The sequence below is a fragment of the Bos grunniens genome, chromosome 7 (genome assembly GCF_055505025.1).
Source record: "Bos grunniens cultivar Pamir isolate PY7600 chromosome 7, Bosgru_T2T1.0, whole genome shotgun sequence".
Taxonomy (NCBI): domain Eukaryota; kingdom Metazoa; phylum Chordata; class Mammalia; order Artiodactyla; family Bovidae; genus Bos; species Bos grunniens.
Window position 1 is genome coordinate 87,965,759 of NC_141171.1, and position 19,899 is coordinate 87,985,657.

At 38.4% G+C, this 19,899-nt stretch overlaps 1 long non-coding RNA gene across 2 annotated transcripts in view; it reads left to right on the top strand.

The window, feature by feature from the left end:
• The window catches only part of LOC147369938 (uncharacterized), a 41,648-nt gene extending 26,834 nt beyond the window's left edge, over positions 1–14,814 (top strand). For both annotated transcript variants that reach the window (XR_015168125.1, XR_015168124.1), the window contains one exon: positions 14,424–14,814. This is a non-coding gene — a long non-coding RNA (uncharacterized LOC147369938). The remainder of the gene's footprint in view (positions 1–14,423) is intronic.
• The last annotated feature ends 5,085 nt before the right edge of the window (positions 14,815–19,899 follow it).

Sequence of the window (19,899 nt, forward strand, 5' to 3'; positions counted from 1 at the left end):
TTTTAAAGACATTCACTTTCATTATGTAAATGGTCACTGGGCAGTTAGAACACATTAAAGATGCTTCAGTAAGTTTTGCAGTAGTATCAAACTGCATCAGTTTTCTACCAAGATACAGCTATTTTGTTAAACTGATCATAGTTTAACACATTGCCTTTCAGTGTTACCAAAAATAGTTTGACCAATTTAATGACATTTTCCAATTTGATTGTTAGATAAAGATCTTTTGCAACAACTAAATCAAGTTGACCACTTCTTATTCACACTTCCTCATTACCTTTTCGTGTCTGAACAAGTTACTCAGAGTCATGGAATAGAGAAAAGTCAGCTCTTCCTACAAAATGTTTGCATCTTAGCTTTTCAAAGCACCGGAAGAGGAATGTACCCCTGTGTCTTTTGTGTGTCTGTAAACTAAAATTATGGATTTGCAGTATAATAAATTGTTAAAGCTGGCAGAAGTCTTGGACAACATACAACCCAGTGTTTCCCAGGTGGAGGGAAGTATAGCATTAGTATGTACAAGATAATTTTAGGAGGCATATCAATATTGGATGATACAATGAGAAAATGCACTACATTTCAGGTTTTTGAAGACTTTCTAATTATATCAAGAAGAAAGTCTAAGACTGGTGCTGACAAAGAACTATCTAACAGTTTTTCCTTCCTTTTTAAGAAATAGAAGGCAAGCTTCAGGCTCAGTCTCCAGCAGACAGCTATGTGGAGCTAGAACTTAAAAATACTGTGTAGTTTTCATTAAATTAATTTTTCCAGGTCATCATCTATTCATGGCATGGAAACAAAGCTTCCTTTCAAAACACATTTATCTAAGTTTAAGATAAAATAAGTTAAAGATAAAATCTAAGTTAAAATTACTGCAGTGATATTTACACAGTAGCCCAAATATTAAATAAAGGCTGGAGTCACTTATATGGCAAAAATCATGATGGTTCTGTTGGGGCTGGAGACCAACTCACTCACAGGACAGGTGGGAGATCCAAAGCTTTGAGGGGGCAGAAAATCCTGAAGTCAGGAGTGCAGTCCACAGGAGTGCAGTCCACAGGCTACTCAACAAGTGATGGTTGCTGCTGCTGTTCAGTTGCCAAGTCTCGTCCGACTCTGCGACCCAGTGGATTGCAGCACGTCAGGCTCCTCTGTCCTCTATTATCTCCAGGAGTTTGTTCAAATTCACATCTACTGAGTTGGTGATGCTATCTAACCATCTCATCCTCTGCCACTCCCTTCTCCCTTTGCCTTCAGTCTTTCCCCAAATCAGAGTCTTTTTCAATGAGTAAGCTCTTCCACCAAGTGATATCACGTCTTTAATTCAATCACTTCTAAAAAATGACTAGTTTGAATCATTTTCTATGAACTGGCCTTTTCCCCATCACTTTGTGAACAATACACATTAAGTTTAAGCTTGAAAAAAAAAAAAACGTATTTCTTCATTTCCATGACTAGATAAGGTTATTGAAGAAGAACTACAAATATTAGGAAAATTAAGCTAGATTTGTGAGACATGAATTAGTTAAAAAGTGGAGGGAAATTCTCCAGTATATAAAAATTTATACATTAAATTCAAAATAAGCAAGTTGTTTTTTCTGTTTTGAAAATAAAACGTGCTTTATTTTGTTTTAGATTTACAAGTCTTGAATACTTGAAAACATAGCAAGACTAATTTTCTAGACAGTAATTTTTTAAAACATGTACAAGCATTCATTGAAATACAAAACTAAAATGCTAGTAGAAAAAGGGGAAATTTAAATTAAGGAGAAAGTATGTGTCCTGCAAATCTTACAAATATAATAATTAAACTTGTAGTCTTAAAAAAAAGATCTAGACATTTTTGTGAAATCCAATGATTCTCTATAAAAAGTATTTCTGCAAGATCTGAGAGGAATGTAAATGCAACTTTCTTCTAACAGAGTCAAGGCCTCCAAGGGTATTTATCTCTCAGCTGAGTAGATATTCTGAAGGACAGGGAACAAAATTTCAGAATGACAGTGGTCACTGAACTACTGGCTTTAAAAATGAATAAATAAAAGGTTTTTCCAGTAGTCATGTACAGATGTGAGAGCTGGACCATAAAGAAAGCTGGGTGCCAAAGAACTGATGCTTTTGAACTGTAGCTGGAGAAAAGACTCAAGAGTCCCTTGGACTGCAAGGAGATCAAACCAGTCAGTCCTAAAGGAATCAACCCTGAATATTCTATTCATTGGAAGGACTGATGTTGAAGCTCTTAATGCTTTGGTTACCTGATACAAAGAAAGAAAAATCGTGATGCTTTCCCCCTCATTGGAAAAGGCCCTGATGCTGGGAAAGATTGAGGGCAGGAGAGGAAGGGGGCTACACCGGATGAGATGCTTGGACGGTATCACTGAGTCTGAGCAAACTCCGGGAGACAGGGAAAGACAGGGAAGCCTGGTGTGCTGCAGTCCACGGGGTCGCAAAGAGTCTGACACGACTGAGCGACTCAACAACAACAACAAAAAGGTTTCCTCTTACTGTCTTGTCCACTTAATTTCTGTTAACTGAAGCCTGTCTCTCCCATCAGGGGAGGGGAGGAAGAGAAGAGGTGGGCAGATGGTCAAGCAGACTCATCAGTCAGCTGGGTGTTATGATCTATTGTTGTTGCTCAGTTATGATCTATACTGAATATGGAAAGAGGTGAAACGGAGTAAGTATTTAATACGCTTACAAATTCCAGCCAGGTGGGAACTAATCCCTTCACTTTGCTCTGTCTCAGTGTCTCTTATTCCAACAATGGGACTAATAGGCACCATGTCACTGAGTTGTCTAAAGGAGTAACTAAGAGCTAGTAATCAAGTATTAAGTTCAAGGGTTGAAGTGAGAAATAGGCTGATTCTCTTAACGTGTAAATAGCATCCAGGTTGTAAAATAGAGACAGGAAATTCAGTACTCTTTTTACTCCAAGTAACTAATACTCTCCCATATGGAGGATTCCCATTTTCAGGCCCTCTAACATTTCATTCCTGATTCTGAAGGCTGAGGTGAACAGCCATGAGAGAAGTTTCTGTCTCTGGGGAGTTCCGAGGAGGCTTATTCCATGCACACCACAGACTCCATGAAAGGAAGGCCACTGAGCACTGCTCATCAGGAAAGGATTCTGCTCCACCCTCTTAGATCTTCTTCCAAGAATTCCTGAGTAAAACTGTTCCAGAGCAGAAATGACAACCATGTAAAATCGGGGATAATCTGTGAGCCATTCTCATAATAGCCGGAAACTCATCTTTGCAGCTCCTTGACTCACCCCTGAGATTGCCCCTTTATCCAGGAGCACCTCACAACATGCAGGATCCCATCTCAGGTGCCCAATCTTTATAAACTTTTCTCTCTTGAAAAGAAAGAGGAGGGTAGACTAGAAGCAACACTATTTGTGAACACTACTGTGAAGAGTCCACAATGCCTCTTTAGTGGTGTGTGTCAATATGAGCCAGTTTAGTTTCTGTGACCCACAAATGACCTTTATATCTTTGGTCTTGTTTAGGAGGCTCAACTGCTTTCTATGTCCTGAAATCTCCCCCGGTTCATCAGTGAGAATTTGGACACAAAGACCTATTTACTTATTTATCAATACCAGGTCATTCCATAGTTTTATCATAATTGGAACAGACTCCAATATTCAGCTCTCCATTCAGGTGTTTCTTCCACTGTGCAACTCCCACCAGCATCATCTTTCTTAGTGTTCGCCCTTTTCAGGTTCAGAAAGGACTGCTGTCTCAGACGTGCCCATCCTCCTCGTTCGTGAAGGAGGTCCCAGTGGTCCCATTTACAGATGAGGCAACTGAGTCTCAAGGAGAATAAAGTACCTACAGGCTTATCTCATTTTAGTGCACTTTGCTTTACTGCACTTCATAGACACTGTGTAGGGTTTTTGTTGTTGTTGCGGGTTTCACAAATTGATGGTTTGTGGCAACCTCGCATGGAACAAGTTGATCAGCACCATTTTTCCAACAGTATTTTCTCACTTTGTATCTCTGTGTCACATTTCCATACTTCTCACAATAATTCAAACTTTTTCAGTACTATTACATATGTTATGGTGATCTGTAAATCAGTGATCTTTGATGTTACTATTTGTTTCAAGGTGTCACAAACCATGCCCAAATAAGACAGCAAATCTAACTGATAAATGTCGTGTGTGTTATGACTGCTCCACTGACCCGCCCTTCCCTTTCTCTCCCTCTCCTCAGAGCTATTTCCTGAGACACAACAAATTGAAATTAGGCCAGTTAATAACCCTACAATGGCCTCTAAGTGTTCAATTGAAAGAAAGAGTCACATGCTTCTCACTTTAAATCAAAAGCTAGAAATAATTAAGCTTAGTGAGGAAGGCATGTTGAAAGCTGAGATAGGCTAAAAGCTAGGCCTCTTGTGCCAAACAGTTAACTAAGTTTTAAATGCAAAAGGAAAGTTCTTGAAGGAAATTAAAAGTGCTACTCCAGTGAACACATGAATGATAACAAAGTGAAACAGTCTTATTGCTGATAGGGAGAAAGTTTTAATGGTCTGGATAGAAGATCAAACTAGACACAAAATATGTATACTTGTGGCAGATTCATGTGTTGTACAGGAGAAACCAACACAACATTGTAAAGCAATTATCCTCCAATTAAAAATGAATTAAAAAAATAAACAAACAAGAAAACAGTCACAATATCCCCTTAAGCTGAAGCATAATCCAGAACAAGGCCCTAACTCTCTTCAACCCTGTGAAGGCTGAGAGAGTGAGGACACAAGAAAAGTGTGAAACTAGCAGAGGTTAGTTCCCGAGGTTTAAGGAAACCATAGCACCCCCATAACACCAACATGCAAAGTGAAGGAGCAGGTGTTGGTACAGAAGCTGTAGCAGGTCATTCAGAAGATCTAGCTAAGATATTTGACAAAGGTGACTTCACTAAACACATTTTCAAGGTAGATGAAACACAGCCTTCTGCAAGAAGATGCCGTCTAGGACTTCCATAGCTTGAGAGAAGTCAAGGCCTGGATTCAAAGCTTTCAAAGGACAGGCTGACTCTTTAATTAGGGGTAATGCAGCTGGTGACTTGAAGCCAGTGCTCACTGACCATTCTGAAAATCCTAGGGTCCTTAAGAATTAGGCCAAATCGACTTTGCCTGTGCTCTCTAAATGGCACAGCAAAGCCTGGATGACAGCAAATCTTTTGACAACATTGTTTACTGAATATTTTAAGCCCATTGTTGAGACCTACTGCTCAGAAAACAAGATTCCTTTCAAAATATTACTGCACATTGACAATACACCTGGTCACCCAAGAGCTCTAAGGAAGATGTACAAGATTAATGCTATTTTCATGACTGTCAACACAACACCTATCTACAGCTCATGGATCAAGGAATAATTTAAACTTTCAAATCTTATTAAGAAAATACATTTTGTAAGACTGTTGCTGCCATACATGGTGATTCCTCTAATAGATCTGGGCAAAGTAAATTGAAATTTTTCTGGAAAGAACTCACCACTCTAGATGCCATTGACAAGATCTGTGATTCATGGGAAGAGGTCAAAATATCAACATTAACCGGAGTTTGGAAGAAGTTGATTCCAGCCCTCATGGATAACTTTGAGGGGTTCAAGATTTCAGTTGAGGAAAAGATACAGATGTGGTAGAAATAGCAAGAGAACTAGAATGGAGCCTAGAGATGAGACTGAGTTGCTGCAGTCTCATGATAAAACTTTAGCAGGTGAGGGGTTACTACTTATGGATGAGCAAAGAAAGTAGATAAAATCTACTTCTGATGAAGACGTTGTGAAGATTATTGAAATGACAACAAAGGACTTAGAATATTACATAAATTTAGTTGATAAAGCAGTGACAGGGTTTGAGAGGATTGACTCCAATTTTGAAAAAAGTTCTGCTGTGGAGAAAATGCTATCAAACAACCTTTTATACTACAGAGAAATTGTCTGTGTGAGTCAACCAGGCCAACTTCAGCATTGTCTAACCCTCTGCAACCACCAACCTGATTAAAAAAAATCACTTTTGTTGCCAGGGTTTCTGACTCAGCGGTCACCCATTTTTCATGCCAGTCCTCCTTAACTGGCCTACTGCTTGGGTCTTCTACTCAGCAAGGAAGGGTCACTTAGTTGAATGGAAGTCAGCTGGATTTTTTTTCCACCACTGCCCACCCCCTGCCACCTGTCAAGAGCACACACACCTTTGCCCTTTAACCAATTACAGAATTTTCTTGTTCTCTATTATCCTTCTTAAAAGATTGAAGGAGAGAAAAAATTTTGATAAACTTTGACTTCAAATTTGAATTTCTGAACTATTACCTCCTCAACTTAAAACTTCCAACTTGCATCTTTCTGACATCTGCATAATTGTTTCCTCTTTGAGGAATGTTCTTTTATTGAAAAAATTTCTTTATTTTGGCTGTGATGGTTCTTCATTGATGTACACGGGCTTTCTCTGGTTTTGATGAGCAGGGGCTGCTCCTCATTGTGATGCTCAGGCTTCTCATTGCAGTGGCTTCTCTTTTTGTGCAGCATGGACTCTAGGTGTGTGGGCTTCAGTAGTTGCAGCTCCTGGGATCTAGACAGCTGGCTCAGTAGTTGTGGTGTAGGGGCTTAGTTGCTCCATGACATGTGGAATCTTCCCAGACCAGGGACTGAACCAGTGTCCTCTGCATTGCAGGGTGAATTCTTAACCACTGGACCACCAGGGAAGACCCTGGAATGCTCTTCTTGCCCCTCTAAGACAGCAAGCTCAGTTTTCTAGGACCATATTCAATGTGATCTCCTTCAGTCCTATATTATGTCTAGTTTGTTAAGGTAGTGGTATCATTTTAACTTGACACATTGTTTAATTGCTTCAACCATCAGACTTAAGTAGTCTTTCCACAGTATCCCTCCTCCGCAACCTCTGGTGGGTCAGAAAGGTGCCAGCAGAGAAGCAAGATAACATTGGGATCATGGAAGTGACAGACTGGCCACTTTCTCCAAATCCTGTGCTCACGAAAGAGCATGTTGTAAGATGCTTGAGTACTCTGGTCTAGATGCTATTATAAAATGGCATAGAATTGGTAACGACACCTAAGCTTGGTGGGTCTAAAGCTTGGGGTCGAGAGAAGGTTTTTAGAGTCATGAAGCATCCTATGTCTGAGGCAGGGAGACAGTGATGTGAAAGTGGAGGCCAGTGTTCTTATGCCAATGATTATGCAGGGGGCAGGGGGAGGTTGTCACAAAAATGCCCTTTATATCAGAAAACATTTTGGCATGGCGTGAGGTGGTTGGACATTTCTAATGGACTATGATTTTTACTTTCCTTATGATAACTTTTCATTTAGGTAATCGAAGATTTCTCTACATCAAATCATCTACTTTAAGTATCTTCATGCATTCATTTCAGAGAAGGCAATGGCAACCCACTCCAGTACTCTTGCCTGGAAAATCCCATGGATGGAGGAGCCTGGAAGGGTGCAGTCCATGGGGTCGCTGAGTGTCGGACACAACTTCACTTTCACTTTCACTTTCATGCATTGGAGAAGGAAATGGCAACCCACTCCAGTGTTCTTGCCTGGAGAATCCCAGGGATGGGGGAGCCTGGTGGGCTGCCATCTATGGGGTCGCACAGAGTCGGACACAACTGAAGAGGCTTAGCAGCAGCAGTAGCAGCATGCATTCATTTAAGATGATTCTGTGGAGCAGACTCTTAGGTGCTAGGCACACAACAAAAGATAAAAGGAAAGAAAAAAAGGCCATAACTCCTTCCCTTAAGGTGCAAGCATTGTAAGATTGGGAAGAATATGTTAATGTGCTGAAAAGGCAGTCTGAAGACTTTAGGAACTATGGTCCCTTTGGGCACTACAGCACTACAGCAACGGGAATGGTTTTCACCAATCAAGATTAAGAGAAACCATTCCAGTGGAAATTACACTCCATATTGTCATTTGAAACCTACCTCCTTTAGAATGGGTAAACTTTTTCTCATAGAATACAGTAGTCTGGAAATCTACAGTAGTCTGGAAATCTACAATAGTCTGGAAATCTTCAGCAGTCTGGAAAATCTACTGAACATGACTGGAAAAATACTTCAATTTTCAGGCCACCTACTTCTACTTCAGTCATACCCTTTAATGTAATTAATCAGAATTACTGCTGTCTTTGATGAAGCAATAGGAGCTGACATCTAATTTTACTATAGATCTTAAGTAATTATTAGCTTATGCCAAAACAAAGAGGATGGCCATCGCCACTGACTAGCCTACATTATAGGCTACATATAGTATGTCCATGGAGCACCAGGAGTTCTTAGATCACATTTTGAGAACCACTATGCTAGGGTACCTTATGCTAGTGTCTTCTTGGAGAGTGTACGCCTTGGATATACAGATGGGAAGTTCATGCTTCTAGTAAGGCCAGAGATAGAAACTCCAAGTGTGCAACTTTCAGGAAAACTTCAAAAAAGCTTCAGGCTGAGATGTTCACAATTTACTCACTAGATTGCCTAGAAATGATTTTGGGTAAAATAAGTTTTGATTTTTTTTTTAAGTGTAGGAAGTTTCTTTTCTTTCATCTGTAATATTCAGCATTTTAGCCGTATCTCACACTTTTATCAGAGATGCTTAATCATTTTTTGGTTTACTTTTCAAAAAACCTGAAATGAGGTTGGGTTTTCTATGACTTTGCTAAATAAATATGCAATTGAGGTAAAGTCCACCTCATTTTAAATTTGCATTTTTCTCAGAGAATGCATATTTATCAGTCTCTAGTCCCAAATTTTTGTCATCATTGGAATAGTCTGTGGTTGGGAACATGAATGAACCACACACACACACACACATACTCCCACCACATCCTCCCCTACCATAGTATAAAGTTTACAAGTTTTTCATTCTACTTGCCACTGATTGAAATTCTGATTTCAAAAAAATAATGAAACAAATTGAGAAATCCTTAGATTTTACTTCATCTAAGCACTCAGCAAGGGAAATGAGCTTAATTTGAAAAATGATGGTGATATGCCTAGACTTCCTATCCAGCAGGGAGATTTATAGCATGAATAAGATGCCAAGAAATGAACCAATAGAGCACTGTGTGTGATTGTCTTTAAAGGGGAAAAATATCCTACAGGACTCGTGAGCCATTATTTCAAATGCTTGTGTAAATATGGTTTAGTTCATCATCACCTTTTTCAATTATGTTTATGTTCAGCTTCAAAGTAGAGCCTCTGCTTCCTTGTTTAAAATGCCACCAACTGAACTAGCATTTTCATTAATACAAACAATGTTTACAGTGCCCAGAAATGATGGTAGGAATATAGGAGTCTTTTGCTATTTATAAACTAGACATATCTCAAAACGGTGCCCTGTTAGCTCTGGCTTAGCTTTTGAACAAAGCCAGTTAAAATATTATAGTTTTTAGGTTCTTCACGAAATTTTCATATTTCTTAAATAATTGTTATATGTATATAGATAAAAATAATATGATCATTTTTATTTAAAAAAATATACTTTGCATACCTAAACAGATTAGGAATTAAATCATAGCTTCTGAATAGAAAACTATTTTTCAGGAAAGTTATAGAGCCACTAAATATTTGGAAACACATCTATAGCTCTGTTTGTAGCTGAAGTTTTATATTTAGAAAACTATAAAATATTTAAATTGCTTTAAATATAGTGAGTATAGTGGTTAAGAGCAAGGACTCGGAGAAGACTGCCTGAGTTTGAATCCTTGCTTCACTAATGAATTTATCGAACTTGGAGAGTTTCAGCTCTCTGTGCCAGCTTCCTCACCTGTAATATGGGGTTAATAATGGATCCTATCTCAGAGGCTTGTTGCAAAGATTAAAGAGTAAATATTTGTTAGAGAGAATAATGAAATAAAAGTGTTCCTGTTAGTATGGCATTTCACAATCATAAACAAGGGTTCAAGAAGAAATAAAAAATATGTAAGGTATGGCACAAACAAAAAGAAGCTTTTGTAGGTGGAAGGCTGTGAAGGACACCTTTACATCTTTGGTCCACTCTAAAAACAAGGATATTATCTGTAAGTATTACTCAGTCTTCCTGATACATGTACCTTTCCTTAGTAATGCATGCACCTTTCCTTAGTAATGCATGCATGCATGCTAAGTTGCTTTAGTAGTGTCAAACTCTGCAACCCCATGGACCGTAGCCTGCCAGGCTCCTCTGTCCGTGGGTTTCTCTAGGCAGGAAACTGGAGTGGGTTGCCATGCCCTGGTGGCTCAGATGGTAAAGAATATGCCTGCAATGCGTGAGTCTATCTTCCTAGACTTCTCCCCTGAAGAAGGGAAAAGTGAAAGTGAATGTCGTTCAGTTGTGTCTGACTCTTTGCGACCCCATGGACTATATAGTCTATGGAATTCTCCAGGCCAGAATACTGGAGTGGGTAGCCAGGGGATCTTCCTAACCCAGGGATCTTCTCCAGGGGATCTTCCTAACCCAGGGATCCAAACCCAGGTCTCCCGCATTGCAGGCAGATTCTTTACCAGCTGAGCTACCAGGGAAGCCTGTGGAAAGGGAAAGACTACCCATTCCAGTATTCTTGCCAGGAGAGTTCCATGGACGGGGGAGTCTGGTGGGCTATAGTCCTGAGGCCACAGAGAGTCAGACATGACTGAGTGACTAACACTTTCTTAGTAATACTGAAGACAAAGTTTTTAAATATTTAGAGATCATCAAAAAGCTAACTAAGAACAACTGAGTGGTGAATTAACTGACCTTCTGCTTTATTGTCCAGGGTTCCCTAGTCTTCAGAGTTGACAAGCTGGCATTTGATTGTCTTTCCTTCCCAGGTTTAGCTATTGACTCAGTTTATCATTCTTTCTGATTAGTTAAAATTTGGATCATCATTATTTTTCTTCTTTGTCAATTCCTCCTTTCTGCTTTTCTGTTGCTCAACCGAATTTCTCCTTTCCCAAACTACAGATGAATTTTTTTAAAGGAATATATAGTATCCCACTTCATCAGGTTGCTTATATCTAGCTCTCCTGTTTCTAACAGCATGAAAGACATGCTATTAAATTTGTCGGGGGACTGAAAGATGCTTACTGCCCTGCCAGTTCTCAAGGGTAACAATCCTAGTTGATTCCTCACCAGCCTCTAAATCAAAATAGGAAAGAATGGTCTTCTGGTACAATATACTAGTTTAAAGATACTGGTCTGGTCTTACTGCTTGAAGTCACAGGTTAGAAGAAGACAGAACCATATATCTTGGAATCTGAACTGGTGACCTAGACAGCACCTGTTAAATTCACCAGAGCTATTCTAGCTCATAAAGTGATTACTCACTATTGGTTTGAAAATAGACGTCAAGGAAGAGAAAAAGAACACACCGAAAACCAAGCTTGAACTAAGGACCTTTAGAAAATCACTCTAATACTGACTCAACCATGCTCAGTGGGAAGACTTACTTTATTGAATCCATACTTTATAAGGATGCCTTCTTAGAAGACGCCCAGTTATTTTTTTAAAAAAATCCTTGTTCAGCAGAAAGCATTTTAGATAATAGAAGGAAGAAGGACCAAAGATGCTAATAACTCCACATCCTCATCCCTTCCTTTGACCTATTTTCACTGAAGTTCAGGCAAAGCAGCATGGAGAGCAAAGTATGGCAGCATGGCAGAAAGAACTCTGGACTAGGTGATGGGGTTGTGGTATGGTCTAAGGTCTGATACCTGGGAAAGCCCATTTCTCTACCTGAATTTGAACATGTGTTTACAAGAAAAGGTAATGATATGTACCTCACAGAAATGTTGTGAAGATTAAACGAGACGTCTGTAGGTTGAAACAGTAATATTAGATATTATTTTTTTTTACTAGCAATAAATCATCTTGATGTTATAGATCTAAATAATTAAGGTCCCAAACTACACTAGACAAATGACTGCTTTGACTTTTTTTGTGCCAGAAATTCATGCTGCTAAGTCACTTCAGTCGTGTCCAACTCTGTGCAACCCCATAGACGGCAGCCCACCAGGCTCCCCCGTCCCTGGGATTCTCCAGGCAAGAACACTGGAGTGGGTTGCCATTTCCTTCTCCAATGCATGAAAGTGAAAAGTGAAAGTGAAGTCGCTGAGTCTTGTCCAACTCTTAGCGACCCCATGGACTGCAGCCTACAGGCTCCTCCGCCCATGGGATTTTCCAGGCAAAAGTACTGGAGTGGGGTGCCATTGCCTTCTCCATAGAAATTCATAATCAGCACATCTTCTGGGATGTAGTACATGAAGTGTACAGGGCTCAGGCATTACGAGATGAAAGGTCTGAAAACAGACTGATTAAGGCACTTTGAATTCACCTATCAGTCGTCTCTGACCCTTGGTTTTTCTTTCTGTGACGCAGGGCTTATGACACCCATTTTGCAGAGGGTTAGTGATAATGTATGACAGTGCCTAGCATAGTGAATAGCTCCCAGTAAACCGCTATTATAGGATGTTTTTTCTTTTTTGCTTTCTGTGCCTTCATATTATCATCCATACTACAGGGTTGCTTTTGTTGACAATTGCTTTAAGGTCCTCAGGCATTGTGCTTCATAAATAGTAAGTGTTGACAAGATTGTAGCTTAAAAAGATATCATCTGGATTGATAAATCATCCAATGTTAATACAGTGGGCTCAAACATTCTTTTCTGTTCAGATATCCTAACTAGAAACTCTGTAGAAACTCAAGATTCTGAGGAATGTAAACACTGATCAGACACGGTTCTGCCTTCAGCAAGCTTACATCTTAGTAGGAGGTATTTCTTTCACTAAAATCTGTGTCTAGTCAAATGTGGTCTTTGTATGGTGATTGGGCTATGAAGTAAGAAAAAGAAAAATGTTTTCAGAGATTGAAGTCAAACTTCTGTCAAGGGGATGAGTGATGGGAACTGGGTTAGGGCTGTGGCAGGGAGGATTAAAGTCTGTTAACTATACTTTATTGTCAGGCCCAGTATAGGAGATTCACGTTCATTGTTTTAGTTAACCCTAAAGCAAACCTATGAGACGGTTGCAAGATGTGGACTCTATGGTTGAAAACAGTTGGCAACGTAGAGAAGTGAAACTACTTATCTAAGATCATGCACCCAATGAATGCTGGAGATGGGATTTCAATCACTAACACAGGGAATAGATTAGAAAGTGGGTCTCGTTCAATTTAGTAAAAAACAATTTAACCTGAGTATCTACCCTTCTGCAAAAAATTCTTATTTTCCCTCTTGGATTCTTCTCTTTTCCTTTTTTATTGGGCCCAGTAATAAGTTCAATTCTGGATTTTGGAGCCCTATGATCAGGACTATAGTCATCTTTTCGTGCATATAACCCAAAGGGTTTAATTTATTTTTTTAACCCTCATACTTACATCAAGAAGAACTGATAGCTATTTCAGATGTGCTAGTGTTTAGCATTTATGAAAGGAAAGTCACTCAATGTTAAGTTAATTGTAGAACTATGGTATAGAACGTGCCACAATTAAGATATATGACTATCACTTATCCTTTTATTTAACAAATACTTGCTGATTATTGCTCCCACCCCCTAAATAAGTCACAAATCTTTAAAAACAGTTTTAGATAATCCATGTAGTCAACACAAGGACCAAATTAACATGGCCTAGCAGAAAGGATTTTTTCCTTATGTACCAACAAATCTGAGGATGGATAATCCAGGATATGGAGAGGTGAAGAGATCAAGGAGTCTCTATATCTTTTTCTTTTTCTCTTCCTTTTTCCCTCCTTGTACTCCTTCCTTCCTGTTAGAACACTTAACAGGAGATCTACCCTCGTAACTAGAGAAAATCTGCTGTACAACTGAGTCTGTCTCTTAAAAGAAATTCTGGGAAGCTCCAGCTACCAATTTCACCTTCTCTTTGGTCAAAATCTATTACATGGTTACTCTAGGAGCAAGGAAATCTGTGCTGTGGTTTGGATTGTAAAAACTGGAAGAAAAAGAAAAATATCATCATAGAGACAGAAAGAGGTCTTTTTAGAACATTAAGACTTTTATTTTTCCAGCCTCCATTGTAAAGAAAAGCAAGGCAGAACAGAGTTGTGAATGGCTTTGAGGAAGCTATCAGCTCATCCACAGCGTTGGACACAGGAAGCTAACTGGCCTTGCCAGGACTGTGTTTGTTGCTACAAAGGGCATTCTAGTTCTTCTACTTACTGTGAATCACATTCAAGTTTCCTAACCTCTGTCAAACTTACCTGCTTATTTTAAAGTATTCTTATAGTGCTTAAAGTATTGTATAAGACGGTAAAGGGAAAAAAAGTGCTTAACATCACACCTGGCACAAAGTGAACTTTAAGGAATATGAGCAACTATAAAAATATACTCATTGATATTGTATAGTATAATACTCCTACTTCTCCTTGATTAAAGTGAGCTTTTTTACGTTATCTGCATATTGTCTTTAGTTTCTGGCTTTGTTATTTTTTGTCCTAGGAATATTCTTCTTGAGCTCTGGATGTGTCCTCATGACACAGACCACACTGGACACCAACTCAGATATTGGGGGAAGGTTTCACGACCGTTAAGTGCAGATGTGCTGATCACTGGGCCCCTTGATACACAGCGGCTAAGCTCTCCTCTCAAGCTGGTGGGGCTGATGCTGCCTTGAAGTGCTGAGAGAAGCCATGGCAATTCACGGCAAGGTCTTTATTGTTAGAACTCTTGCATCATGACATCTTTATTCATGTGAAAATACAGGATGAATTTCAACTATATAATATTGTTTATGTTCATCAGAAATGTTATTTGTCTTTACAAAGTCTAGTTTCAATGAACCGACTATGTAATGGATATTAAATAAACATGGAATTTTACATGTTCATAATATTTGGTTTCTTGTTGTGATTTTGATGAACTATACTTTCAAGCACTGTCAGTTCATCCTTATTTACAAACGAAACGTTTGCTTGTACTGGAGTGATATAGTGACTTGCTTTATTTTAAGTCAACTTTTCTATTCAATGTTTAATGTGAAATTGACTCAAAATGTTCTTTTAGGCCACATTTACATTTCCCTCTGTATAACATGTATTATACTATTTTAACTTAATGCTGTGAGCTATATAAACCAAAGACATTCTAATTCTGTTTTTAATGTATTTTTCCAAGGTAAATAATTTATAATGCACTAATAAAAGTAAGGAGCTCATATTAAAAGAATTGTATGACCTATTGAAATTTATCTATGAAAACTGATTCTCTTAAAAATAATTTCGTGAAATTTTTTTGTACAAATTTGACTTTATTACATGAATTCTTGACAACAAATATAAAACAAAAAGAACTTAAACTCTCCCTCTTCATCATTTAACACATTGAAGAGAAGTAATTGAATACTCTCTAACTTTATGATTTTGGGGTTTCTTAGAAAAAGAAATCATATGAATGTAAACATATCAGTCATACATATCAATTCCAGCTATCTATTTAAACTAAAAGTCCTTTTCAAAGTACATCTAGTCATCTAGTCTTTTCACAAATATAAAGTGATATAAATAAAATGTTTTCATCTTGCCATCCAGGAGAAGAAATGTCATTTTTTTTTCCCTTTGGAAGGCTGAAAATAAGTAATCCTGAGCCTAACAGGTACTTTATATCAGGACTCATAAGCATCATGTGAGATAAGAAAAGCTATGAAAGGGCAAACAAATATTCCAAGCACTAAGTTTCCTTTAACTTTAAAAGGCTTATTCAAAATGGACAGTCATGGCATACTAGGACCACCTAACATTGTCACATACAAATCTGTGTATTAACATTCTGCCTTTGCAGGGAGGCACCAGGAAGAGGCTGGGGAAGGGAAAGGACCAGCTTTCAGAGAAAGTTTCAAACAACAGGATGATGGTGTCTGATCTTTAGTTTTGAAGTTGCAGGTGGTGGTGGAAATAAAGGAAAGGAGGAGGGAACTGGAAAACCTGAAGAGTAGAAGGAATGGAAGAAGTCTGTAGGAATTTTAGTGACAAAATGCAGATTCCTATGACTATGCTTCAGAGCATCCTAGCACCAGTTTGCTAGGGGCAGCAAGATTATTTAAAAAGAGTCAGAACCTCAGAGTCATAAGAAATAGCTTCTTATGCCATTTCTTGGATTGGGATACTTTTGTGGGTGACTAACCTCACCCATTCCTGGGATTCTTTCCATTTGACTAGTTTCATTTTTCAGGCAGTGACCTTTCCCTGACCTCGGCCCCAAACTCCAGGTCACCTTGCTGTAGCCTTGGTGCAGGGCTGAATAGAGAGCTTACCAGATTGTTGGCACCAGATAAGTGGTACTGAGCACAATCGTCCTCTTTCATGAGCGGGAGGGAAGTTGCCTTTCCTAGGGTTCAGAGATCTGGGCTGACTTACGCCTCCTTTTCATTTTGTTGTCCAGTAATTTTCCCTCTGGCCAGATCTGCAAACTGGTTGCCTTGCAGGAAGGTGACATGCATCACTGATGCAAAAAGAAAAAAAAAATACTATTGGCCTCGGCACAGATTCAACGGTACTTCCAAACAGTTTCATTTTATGATGAACTAGGTCAATTATTTGCCCCAAATAATTAAAAACTTTCATCGCTTAAACTTAATCTCATCTCTTTATGTTCCTATGTTGTCTTCTGATTATACTCCTCCTCTGTGTCGAAGCGTTATCTGAACATCTAGCTTGGCCAGTTTTCTATTCCACCACCCCCAAATTATCCTGGGAAAGACGTTCCTCCTCCTCAAACTGAAAACAACCTGTATGTTCCAAGTTTTTAGATAGTGAAAGGATAATTTTTTGATCATGTATCAGAGATTCCAGCCTCAATCATTAGCCTCCATGTTGCCATGTAGCCATGACTCCACAAGCAGCATGGTCATTTCTAACGTTCTAGACTTTTCTGCTCTTCTTTTTAAGGAAGAAACCTAATGAGCCCTAATGCTGAGATTCAAGGGCTACAGTGAATGGCAAATTCTGACATGCCACATTGAAATGCAAAGCCAGTATACCAGCCTGCCTCTTTTGAATAAATCAGTATGGCCATACTGACAGTTTTCCTGCCTACCTCTCTATATTCTGTATTTGCTCCCATTCTAAGGATGTCAGCACTGAAGATGGACAAAAAAGGAGAAATAAAGAAAAAGAAGAAGGATCTCAGGAGTGAGTCGAAAACATCAAGCTAATCTTTTATCTTGGCATCCAATTTAGTTCTTGGAAAAACAGTGTTTCAAAATATTTTTCAAATGATTAGTTTCATGTCTTGCATTTGGACATTTAATTAGGCTTAAGGGAAAAAAGACGGAAGTTTTTAATACTATTTTGCTATGTAAAATACTCATGAACGTTTCTACCATATTAGGTAATTCTCTATCAAACACACTTGTGATTCCAAGAGGCCTGGCCGGGGCCGCCGCAGCACGCAACCGTCAGCCAATGCCAGCTCCGCACAGGATGCATTGTACCCCGCGCTCTCTAAAGCAATCAAACGAGTCTGCAAATGTTCTTCAAAGAATACATCTAGAATGTTACTTCGTTAAACATCTCCTTGGCATTCATTCTATTTTCCACTTTGAATTGCTGCATTTAGTTTTGTAATGACCTTCTATAGCAAGGAGGTTTTATTAACTCTTTGATCTTCTAGCTTTGGGATGAAAACAAAGAAAATATAAATGAGCACTTTGTACACTGTCTTATAGAGGAGGCCAGAAGAAAAAAGGAAATATGTTTTCATCAAACAGATTGGCCTGTGTGGAGACTTTCAGCCCTTCCTGTTCTTTTCTCCCTTTAAGCAAAATGCTTATCAATGTTGTACATGTGTTTGTTTTAATGTCTGAATAACGAGATCTTTGTTTCTCTTCTCTCTAGCATCCATAGCTGAGGTGAGGGTCAGATATCTCTTTGTGGATTTTCTTTTTAAGGCGTTCTTCATCCTCGGTTTTCTCTAACCCTAAGTGCCATTCTTGGGAAATCTGCCATCGTCTTTATGGGATGAAGGCAGCCTTGCTCTCTTTCCAAGTGTTCCTTTTTGTGCGTCTCTGTGAGTGTGGCAGGCGAGTGGATCTGTGGTCAGGTAGTCGCCTAGTTCTGTGATGAGAAAAGACTGAGAACTCCGCCTCCGAATTCCAATTCTGTACTTCAGTGTAACCTGTCACTATATTCTGACATGGAGTCTCAGAATTTGTTTATCTTGCCCCTAACATCCTAAACTCATGGCATTATCAGTTTAGAGATGGGACACTGCCTTTCACGTTGGCTGACTGTATTTTAACTCTTTGTCATCCTTTGGTTTGTTTCCTTTTATATTCTCATATGATTCTATGGTCTTGGTCTTTATCACAACTTTGGAAGCAAATCTTCAGGTAAAATATTACAAAATACCAGCATTTTATGATAAAAATTAAATCCAAAGAGTGGAAATAGTTACTAAACAGAACAAACTTTTCCTTTCCCCAATCTTATAATCAGCCATTCACGACATCTTAGTTAGCATCTTGATATTTGAAGCTCTTATTTGTTGTTAAATTTAAAGCAACTTGAACTAAGAATCCCTTGGACTTTCTGGATTTGCTCAATCCAGACTCTAGAATAACAGGTGATGAAATTGGATGCTGGTAATGCTATCTGGTCCTTTTGTAGTACCTTCGGTTTATTTGAAATGAAAAGCCTTTTTTTTTAAATCTCCAAATGTTTTCATTTTGTTTTGGCTAAGGTTTTCTTTTACCTAACTCATGCAACACTATCACTGTTACTGGTGTGCTGAGAATGGTAAAGTAAATGATATTTTAACAAATGAGTGATAATTTGCCTAGGTGCTTTGCTCAGGTAAATTTGGCTCACTATTAGAACTCACACCTTTTAATTTCCTCTTTGCTCTAATTTGCTTTTCTGGGTCACGCAAAGGGTGGGGGGAATGATCAACTACTGAAATGGGAGATAGTCAGCTTTTCATCCTTGGTGTTTTCTCAAGTGATGGTCTCATCTGTAAGAGGAGTGCCAGCCAGTTTGGTCAACCCCTTTTCACATCCTCACTTGGTGCCTTTTAGTTGTTTTTTTGGAGAATAACTCATTCCTGATCCTAGCAATTCTTTATTTTGTTTAATGTTTATTTGTCTTATTATACTTCAAACTAAGATGAAAACTTGCTTATGCTCTAGAATATGTTCTATAAATATTTTGCAATGATATTAATAACAATAAATCACAACACTGTGAGACTGTGTCTATTAGGAAATTTGTATTTATAGATAAGTTACTGACTTTGAAAGGATGTCAGTCTGGCAGTTGTGATCAGAAAATAGCCTCAATTTACATACACATCAGGAATATTCCTAAATATTCTACTGAAATACCTTTCTGTAACAAAACAAGCAATAGAGCAATCAATATTTACATACATGCAGTGCTTTAACCTTGGGTATAAAGCAAGATAACAAGCGAAGAGAATAACTTAAAGCAGTTATTAAAGGAAAATTATATATATAATACTGAAATTTGAGATCTTGAAATGCTAATTGTTTTAAATGGTTCCAGAGAGATTGGGAAAGATTGGGGGGAAAAATTAAATGACTTACAGAATTCTCTTCTATTTTTATCTTTTGGTGGTCCATTAAGAAAAGTTCAAAACAGTATAACATTTATTCAGAGGCTAATAGCATTTTAACCTATTTGATAATGTTTTATGCTTCTTGCAAAAATCTTAAACTATGCAATCACAAAATAATATTGTGGTAAGTGTACATAGGGTGTACTATTAAACTGTTGAAGAGGAAAGCCCTTTATCATGGACAATTACTTATTTAGATTTTTCATCCATGTTACTAGGTCAAAGAGTAAATTTGTTTTCCTACTTTGCAAAATGGTGGGGGAAAAGAATTTAAGGATCAAGGGCTCTTGTGAAAAGTTCTGATTGCCTCGATGCTTGTAGAGAAAAAAACCTAAGGGGCTCTTGG